This window comes from Hibiscus syriacus, unplaced genomic scaffold, assembly GCF_006381635.1.
Source record: "Hibiscus syriacus cultivar Baekdansim isolate YM2019G1 unplaced genomic scaffold, ASM638163v2 tig00111582_pilon, whole genome shotgun sequence".
Lineage (NCBI taxonomy): Eukaryota > Viridiplantae > Streptophyta > Magnoliopsida > Malvales > Malvaceae > Hibiscus > Hibiscus syriacus.
In genome coordinates this window covers 144,308-154,753 of record NW_024063126.1, presented here as the reverse complement: position 1 = coordinate 154,753, position 10,446 = coordinate 144,308, and positions in this window count along the sequence as shown.

Genomic DNA, 10,446 nt, shown 5'->3' with positions numbered 1-10,446 from the left:
ATGCTCACTCCGGATTATGTGGAGTGGCGAAGGTCAAGAAAGAATGACAACATCCCTGTGCCCGACCGTGATGACACCCGGACCATGGAAGAACACCTCATGCATGTCCCTTCTGAACTCGAGATAGCCAAGACCAAGTTTGAAGCCGTGAATAATGAGCTGAAGCAAAGAATAAAGGAACTTGAAGCTGAACGTTATCAGTGGAAGCTCGATGCTGACTCTCAGAAAGATCGGGCAGAGAAACTGGAAAAAGAACAAAAAAGAGTCCGTTTTGAGCTCGAAGACTTGAGAAAAGGGTATCAGGATAAGGTCAAGGATAATTCCAAGTTGAAGGTAACCTCTGAATACTGGAAAGACGAAGCTCATAGCCTGAAAAGGAAGTTTGAGGGGTCTGATGAGAAAGCTTGGAAGGAACAGATGAAGAATGCCCAAAGACGCTTGGCAGATAGTCAATATCAGAACCAACGCTTAAGAGTTCGGGTAGCTGACTTAGAAAAACAACATGAGAAAGATGGCAAGACAATAGCTGAGTTAGAAGCTATTATAGAGGGGTTCAAGAGGCAAGCAAACGAGCTTCAGATAGTGCCTTTCGACGGAGGATTACAATGGCGTTTCCGTTGGGAACAAGCACAGCGGAGGGTGAGGGCCCGAGACGCAACCATCCGAGATTTCCTAGATCAAGTGCAAAAAGCAGCCCGTCATCTTCACGGCCTAGCAAGGGAAGCGGGTGTGGTTCGACAGGGCATTCAACCAGTGACAGATGAAGGCAGAAGACTTGTCAACCTACTGGAAGCTGTTCGGGGTCTAGAGGATTTAGTCCAATGTACCTTTAATCTGTTTTTATGTCTCTTAAAAGATAAGACATTTTTGTCTGAACAAGGGTTATTTATAATAATGGACACTTTTCTGGATCAATGCCTCCAATTGCATACATCATGCATTGCATTTCTTGCATTTTATATTTCATGTTTGTTTATTTATGTTTTTCCATGTTTTTACATTCGTATTAACTAACAGAACATGTCTCAGACACCGAGCTTACCACCACAAGCGTCAGATACACATCACCCGCACAACACTCGAGCAAAAAAGAGACAAATGGAAGCCAGAATGGAGAAGATCGAAGAACACATGGCAAGACTTCAAAAGGAGCTAGAAGATAAGATGGCTCAGAACAGTGAAAGTACTCTTGAGTCCATCAAGAAAAATCAGGAGTCCTTGGTCGACCAAATCGTAGCCAAGTTGTCAGGTCTACAGCAAGCTAGTGCATCAGGGGGCATCTCTTCCGAGGGGTGGCCATACCACCAACCCCGCAAGTGGTTCTCTCACCTGGAATATTACCCGGGGACGCATCTGCTACTAAAGGGAAAGCAGCACTACCCGGGGACTCATTCGCTACCAAAGCGAAAGTTGCACCTGCTGTGAAGATACAAACTTCTACAATCATCCCTGATGATCATCCGGATGATTATAATGTCCCAGACTTTGACGAGGAAGATAAAGCCAAAAAGATGGAAGAAAAGATAAAAATATTAGAAGATCAAATAAAGATGGTCCAGGGAGACCATGATTATTATGGAGTGGACGCAATGGAGCTAAGCCTAGTTCCAGACTTGGTGCTTCCACCAAAGTTTAAATTCCTGAGTTTGAGAAGTTCGACGGGAACAGTTGCCCTTCAGCCCATATTACTATGTTCTGTCGAAAGATGACAGGATATGGCGGGAATGACCAACTCCTTATCCATTGTTTTCAAGAGAGCATGTCCGGTTCAGCTATTCGGTGGTACAACCAGCTTAGCCGGACTCATATCAAGACGTGGAAAGACTTAGCCAAATCTTTCTTGGAACAGTATAAGCATATCAACGATATGAGACCAGACCGGGTCATGTTACAAAGCCTAGAGAAGAAACACAATGAGAGTTTCCGACAGTACGCACAGAGATGGAGGGATTTATCTGTGCAAGTTCATCCACCTTTGGATGAAAAGGAAACTAGAAAGCTGTTTGTACAGACCCTGAGGGCACCTTACTTCGGGCATTTGGTAGCAATCACGTCGGGGAGTTTTTCAGATTTAGTCATGGCCGGCGAAATGATCGAGTTGGCCATTAAACAAGGAAAGATTGAGGGAGGAGACTCCAGTAAAAGGCCTCCCACGAAAAACAAGGAGCGAGAGATCAACAATGTGAACACCTACAACGTCAACAAGGGGGTTACAATCTCAAGCTCAAATTCCACAGCAGCTGTACCATCCGGTACTTCTAGACAGAACCAGAGAGAACCGAGAAGAGAAAGGGAAAGGGAGCAGTTTGACCCCATTCCCATGACGTATAAAGAATTATACCAACAGCTCTTCGACACTCATGCAGTGTCGCCTTATCCTATGAATCCAATAAATCCCCCTTACCCGAAATGGTATGACAAGAGCGCTCACTGCGAATACCATGGCGGTGTGCAGGGGCATTCGATTGAAAGTTGTCTTGCATTCAAGAGACTTGTGCAAAGAATGAGAAACAAGAATTGGATCACTTTCAACTCCGGAGCACCAAACGTCGCTCAGAATCCCTTGCCCAATCATCAGGAGACAGGAATCAATGCCATTACTACTGAAGGGGAAGGAGAATTAAATCAAGTGTTTCAGAGATCAAGTCTCCTTTGGCTTGGGTATGGAGCCAAATGGTGAAGGCAGGGCTTCTTGCACAATATCCAGATACGACAGAAAATGAAGATGGTAACCATTGTTGTTACCACAACAAAGAAGGGCATAAAGTGCAAGATTGCCCAGAGTTCAAATTGTTAGTCCAGCTCATGATGGATCGAAAGGAGTTGGAATTTTACGAAGAAATTCAAGATTCTTGGGAAGCAGATGTTTGTGCCACCGGAGAATCATCAGATAGAAAATTTGGTAGGGGTAGTCCTTTGATAATTACCCCTAAGGCAAGCATGACAGTGACAACACCAGCCAAGGTGGTAATCTCCGCACCGCGGCCTTTTCAATATAAGGACAATCGGCAAGTGCCATGGAAGTACGAGTGTCAGGTGAGCACTTCCGGAGGAGGTAATAGTAAAGTGGGGCAAAGACCACTGGAGCCATTCAAAGAAGATGTGCTAGTCGTCAATGAACCTATAAAGGAGGAAGAAGCTAAAGAGTTCCTCAAGATCTTGAAGCACAGCGAGTACAACATTGTAGAACAGCTCCACAACTTACCTACACGTACTTCAATGCTAGCACTATTTTTAAGCTCGGAAGCACACCGAGAAGCGTTGTTGAATGTCCTTAATCAAACGTTCGTGCCACAAGACATACCAGTCAGCAAGATGGATCGACTGGTGAACAATATTCAAGCTGATAATCTCATCTCGTTTTCAGATGATGAGATTCCATCCGGAGGAAGAGGCCGAACGAAGGCGTTACATATTACTACCTACTGTAAGGGGCACGCTTTACCAAGTGTCTTAATCGATAATGGTTCAGCCCTGAACGTGATGCCTTCGATTACATTGAAGAGGCTACCAATAGATACCTCTCATATGAGAGCTTGTCAGAATGTGGTCCGAGCATTTGATGGGACCAAAAGAGAGGTAATCGGAAAGATTGAGGTACCATTGACCATCGGACCAGCCACCTATGATGTTGAGTTCCTTGTGATGGATATCATGCCGTCCTATAGTTGTCTTTTGGGAAGGCCGTGGATTCATCAAGCAGGTGCAGTACCCTCCACGTTGCACCAGAAAGTTAAATTTGTCATTGACGGGGCCTTAGTAATCATCAACGCTGAGGAAGATATCGTGGCAAGCGTGACCACGGAGGCTCCATACATCGAAGTAGACGAGGAAGCGGTAGAATGTTCGTTCCGCTTTGGAGTTTGTGAATGCCACATTTGTGGCAGAAGGAAAGAGAATCCCAAGACCTCGACTCTCCAAATGCACAAGGATGGAGATAAAGCAAACCCTAGGCCGAGGCGCCAGAACCGGGAGAGGTTTTGGGAAATATTTGCAAGGGATGATCAATCCTGTTATTCCTATCTCAAAATTAGACCAATTTGGGCTCGGTTTTCAGCCCAGTTATCATGAAAGAGAAAGGAGATCCAGAAGAACCGGGAGAGAGATTGGCCAGATTGACTGGGAACGAATTTCAAAGGAAGCCCATGACATTCCCGCCGCTTTTCAGAACATTCAAGTCAGGTGGTTATGTGTTTGAGACCACCACATCCGAGTTAGAAACGGCTCTGGAAGATCTGAACGTTAATGCCGTGACCACAGAAGATGTTGACAACGGAGATAGATCCGGGATATGCCTTCTGCCACATGGGTTCGTGCCTAGCAGTTGGTCGGTGGAAGAACTACCTGTGGTTTACAAGAATCTTTCAGAGTAATATTCGAACTATCCCTATTTGCCTATACCCGGGGCCATAGGTGATCTTTTGTAAGGGTGAATAAATGTTTTGTTTAAGTTTAATAAAAGATGCATTTTTCTTTTCCATGGCAAACAAACTTTTCTTTTATTTTTGAATTCATTCTCTATCTCCTTCATTCCAGTACTTCATTTCCAGTTACTCTCAAAGTTAGTTTTTGACCATTCCGTGTGGGATATTATCCTCTCACACATACACATCTTCCTCCTTTCAGGTTCCCAGATAATGATAATGTGGGCACTAATGACCCTGATCCGGAGGAGGATTTTGAATCAACCATTTGTCTTGGGGAATTTGAAGAATGCGATAATGAAGAAGGGTACAACTTGCCTACCAAATTGTTGAGAATGATAAAAAAAGAAGAAAAGCAAATACTGCCACATGAGGAGGCGATCGAAATCTTAAATTTGGGCACTGAGGAAGATCGAAAGGAGGTTAAAATCGGTACAACTCTTTCGACTGAAGCAAGAAAAAACCTGATAGCCTTACTTCAGGAGTACGAAGATGTGTTTGCTTGGTCGTATCAAGACATGCCGGGACTAGACACAGATATGGTAGTTCACAAACTGCCAATCAAACCAGAATTCAAACCAGTGCAGCAAAAACTGAGAAGAATGCGACCAGAAATGCTCCTTAAGATCAAGGAAGAAGTCAAGAAGCAATTTGATGCCGGTTTTCTCCAAGTGGCCAAATACCCTGAGTGGGTGGCCAACATAGTGCCTGTGCCGAAGAAGGACGGGAAAGTACGCATGTGTGTCGATTACCGGGACCTTAATAAGGCCAGTCCCAAGGATAACTTTCCTCTGCCACACATAGACACTCTGGTGGACAATACGGCTGGGAACGCCTACTTTTCATTCATGGATGGATTTTCGGGGTATAATCAGATCAAGATGCATCCCGAAGACATGGAGAAGACCACTTTCGTCACAATGTGGGGAACTTTCTGTTACAAAGTGATGCCTTTCGGATTAAAGAATGCTGGGGCAACATATCAGAGAGCTATGGTGACCCTGTTCCACGACATGATGCACAAAGAAATCGAGGTTTATGTCGACGACATGATTGTTAAGGCACAAACCGAGAATGAACATGTCAAGAATTTGAAGAAGCTCTTCCAGAGATTGAGAAAGTTCCAACTGAGACTAAACCCTAGCAAATGTACCTTCGGGGTAACATCTGGAAAACTATTAGGCTTTATAGTCAGCAGGAGAGGCATACAGGTCGATCCTGATAAGGTTAAGGCTATCCAGAATCTACATCCACCACGAACCCAAAAAGAAGTCCGAGGTTTTCTGGGCAGACTAAACTACATAGCTCGGTTCATCTCTCAGTTAACCGACAAATGTGACCCCATCTTTCGTCTCCTCCGAAAGAATAGCCCTGGAGCATGGGATAAAAATTGTCAGATTGCATTTGAGAAGGTAAAAGAGTACTTGTCTCACACTCCTGTCCTGATGTCCCCTATCCCAGGAAAACCTCTGTTTTTGTATCTCTCCATATTCGAGAACTCCATGGGGTGTGTTCTGGGTCAACACGACGAGTCTGGGAAGAAGGAAAGAGCCATCTACTACTTAAGCAAAAAGTTCACCGATTGCGAGGTTCGATATCCTCCTATTGAGAAGGTTTGTTGTGCCCTGATATGGGCTACAAAAAGACTTCGACAATACATGTTGTATCACACCACTTGGCTGATTTCCAAGTTAGACCCACTAAAATACATGATGGGTGTACCTGCTCTATCCGGAAGGTTAGCCCGATGGCAGATTCTTTTGTCTGAATTTGACATTGAATACGTGAGCCAAAAAGCGGTAAAAGGCAGCGCCATATCCGATTTTTGGCAAGCAGAACTGATGAGAGCTATGAGCCGCTGGACTTTGATTTCCCAGACGAGGACTTAATGGCCATATCTTTAGAGGAAGCAAGCATTTCAACGGACGGTTCCTGGAGAATGCACTTCGATGGGGCATCAAATGCACTAGGACATGGCATTGGGGCAATTCTAGTCTCCCCAGAAGGGAGTCACTACCCATTTACCAGCAGACTGAACTTTGATTGTACCAATAACATGGCAGAATATGAAGCCTGTGTCTTGGGAATTTGGGCTGCACTGGGGCAAAATAAAGACTTTGCGGGTATATGGAGACTCAGCCTTAGTAATCTATCAGCTCCGAGGAGAGTGGGAAACCAAGGATATAAAGCTGTTAGAGTACCGAAAACTAGTGTTGGATCTGCTCGAAAAGTTCGACGAAGTCACCTTCCACTACGTGCCTAGAGAAGAAAATCAAATGGCTGACGCTTTAGCTACTTTGGCTGCCACATTCAAGGCTGGCGGGGAGTCTGAAATGATGCCAATTAACATGCAGTCGTATGAGTATCCAGCTCATTGTTACCAAATTGAAGAAGTGAAAGATACTAAGCCTTGGTACTACGACATTTTGCAGTATATCAAGCATCGGAGTTATCCAGAAAAAGCCACCGAAACCGATAAGAACCCTTAGAAGGTTGGCACTGGATATGTCCTTGACAGAGAGATTTTATACAAGAAAGCCATAACCAAGTTCTGTTAAGGTGCGTCGATGCTGAAGAGGCAAAATGATAGTGGAAGAAGTACATGATGGGGTTTGTGGAGCACATGCAAATGGGCATATGATGTCAAGACAAATAATGAGATGCGGATATTTTGGTCCACACTGGAAAGTGATTGCATCAACTATGCTAGGAGATGTCATAAATGTCAGATTTATGGAGACAAGATAAATGTTCTACCCCATCCACTTCATGTAATGACGTCACCGTGGCCTTTTTCTGTGTGGGGCATGGACGTTATCGGGCAAATCCATCCGAAGGCTTCGAATGGACACCGTTTCATTCTCGTAGCAATTGATTATTCACGAAATGGGTAGAGGCTGCATCATACGCCAGTGTCACTCAATCCACTATTTGCAAGTTTCTGAAGAAAGAAATTATATGTCGGTATGGTCTACCCGAAAGGATTATCACCGATAACGCAACAAACTTGAACAACAAGATGATGAGTGCTGCTTGCGAACAGTTCAACATAAAACATCATAATTCCACTGCTTACAGACCAAAGATGAACGGAGCAGTAGAAGCAAACAAAAATTAAGAAGATAGTGGAAAAAACAACTGAAACTTACAAAGACTGGCATGAGAAGTTGCCTTTTGCTTTGTTCGCTTATCGAACCTCGGTACGAACTTCGACTGGGGCAACTCCATTCTCACTAGCCTATGGAATGGAAGCAGTGCTACCCATTGAAGTCGAGATTCCGTCCCTCAGAGTCTTGTCAGAAGTCAAACTGGATGATGCAGAGTGGGCACAATCCAGATATGATCAGCTTAATCTGATAGATGAAAAAAGACTGAAAGCCATTCGTCATGGTCAAATCTATCAGAAACGAATGATCCGAGCACATGACAAAAAGGTGCGTCCGAGAATATTCCGTGAAGGGGATTTAGTGCTAAAAAGAATTTGGCCAGTCCAGAAAGATTTCCGAGGAAAGTGGACGCCAAATTGGGAAGGACCTTATGTCGTGAAGAAGGCTTTCTCCGGAGGAGCCCTTATCCTGGCTGAAATGGACGGACCTGAGCTGCCACATCCCATTAACTCGGACGTAGTCAAGAAATACTTCGCTTAGGATGAAAACCCGAGAGGGCGTCCTAAGTTAAAAAAAAAAAAAAAAAAAAAAAACGTTTAGGTGAAAACCCGAAAGGGCACCCTAAATTGAAAAAGAAAAAAGAGAAAAAAGAAGAGAAAATAAGGTGGGTTCAAGATGAAAACCCGCAAAGGGCGTCTCGCAACCAAGGATGGGTCCAAGTTGAAAACCCGGAAAGGGCGATTTGGATATTAACGGTGGAAACATCCGGCACATGAATCTTCCACGAACTCAACAAATCGGAGAAATGTTGCACCCTCCCAAACGTTGTCGCATTTTCAAAGATCCTTTGGCAAAGGCTGCATTCAAAGTCACCAAACGGCTTTTCAACTCAGAAGTGCCCACATTATCGAGGTCTAAGACATTCATTTACACATCATTGTGTATTCGTTTTCTAGAATGTTTGCCATGTATTATTTGTTCTTCTCCTCCCTTATGAATAAAGACCATCTTTCCTCCAATACCTTTTGAGCATCTTGAATTAGATTTAAACCTAATGGTTTATTTATTTTTATGAAAGATAATCACATATTGTTGTACAAAGATTCATTGAAAAGTACAGGTACTCAGAAGCCGATCAAGGCTCATGCACATGCTTGAGATGGTTGAGGGGCATCTTTTAAAAAAAAAAAAAATCATCAAACATTTGAAGAATTTAAGATCAGAGATCGGAACTTCAAGCTCAAGAGTCAACAATGACAGGCCACCGGAGATCGAGATTACTCTCCAGAGCTCAGAATAACATATGTTGCATATGCATTTTAGGCATACCTAAGAGCATGACATCCATAACATCACATATATGCATATCTTTGCAGGTTTTACCCAGAGCCAATTTCAACTTCACAACGAAGGATATTGGACTCCAGACAACGCAAGTTCAACTTCACGACGAAGGGACCGCTGGTTGTCAACGAACATTTCTTAATTTCAGAGCCAATTTCAACTTCACAACGAAGGATATTGGACTCCAGACAACGCAAGTTCAACTTCACGACGAAGGGACCGCTGGTTGTCAACAAACGTTTCTCAATTTCAGAGCCAATTTCAACTTCACAACGAAGGATATTGGACTCCAGACAACGCAAGTTCAACTTCACGACGAAGGGACCGCTGGTTGTCAACAAACATTTCTCAATTTCAGAGCCAGTTGCAACTTCACAACGAAGGATATTGGACTCCAGACAACGCAAGTTCAACTTCACGACGAAGGGACCGCTGGTTGTCAACAAACATTTCTCAATTTCAGAGCCAATTTCAACTTCACAACGAAGGATATTGGACTCCAGACAACGCAAGTTCAACTTCACGACGAAGGGACCGCTGGTTGTCAACAAACATTTCTCAATTTCAGAGCCAATTTCAACTTCACAACGAAGGATATTGGACTCCAGACAACGCAAGTTCAACTTCACGACGAAGGGACCGCTGGTTGTCAATAAACAATTACCCAATTTCAGCTTCACAACGAAGTATCTTTGGCTAGAAGACGATCCATGAGCTACCTCCAGAACTCTGAGTTCGATTTCAATTTCACGAGTTCGATTTCAATTTCACTCAACCTCACGACGAGGGAGTCATCTCGTGTTTTAAAAACCAGTCTCAACATCGAATTTCAACTCTACGACAGAGGATATTCGATGTGGACGAAATTTATGTCTTTTAATCTTTGCTCTATTTTCGTTACACGACAATGAGCAAAGAGGGGCAGCTGAATACACTAAATTTCGTCCTTATATATATATATTTATATTATAAATTATATTATATATTTATTACATTTTTCTTTTCTTTTCAGGGCCCAACAGCACCAGGCCCAAACCCACGTCAAACCCGTGTAGACTTAGGGTTTCCAGAAACCCTAAGCGCCGCATGCCCTCCCTCGATCTCATCCAGCGCCGTTCTGCTCAAGGATACCATGACCAAATTCCTTGATCCACAGCCCCCACGAGTCTTCGCCATACACGCCTCTATCCCCCGTACTTCTCGGCAACAAGCCAAGATCGTGGACGTGTGGGACTCCAACCAACACGCTTCAACCCACCGAACCATCCGGCGCGAGAGTTTCGGTCATCACCAACAAACACAATAACATTAGTGTTTCATTAGGAGTTAAACTCTTAAAAAAATAGAGCCCTATATTGTACTATAAATAAATGTGGAAATCAACACAGAATGGTAGAGGGATTTATAGGAGAAATACCAGAGAGGATTAGGCACAGGAATACAAGCAAACAAATCGACCAAAAGGCTAAAGTTTGTACTCGTTGAAACGATAAATAAAAGAGAAAGGTATTTTTTTTTTACCTTCGTTTTTTAGTTGGCTTTCGTTGCATGCTTGATGTTTTCATTTCATT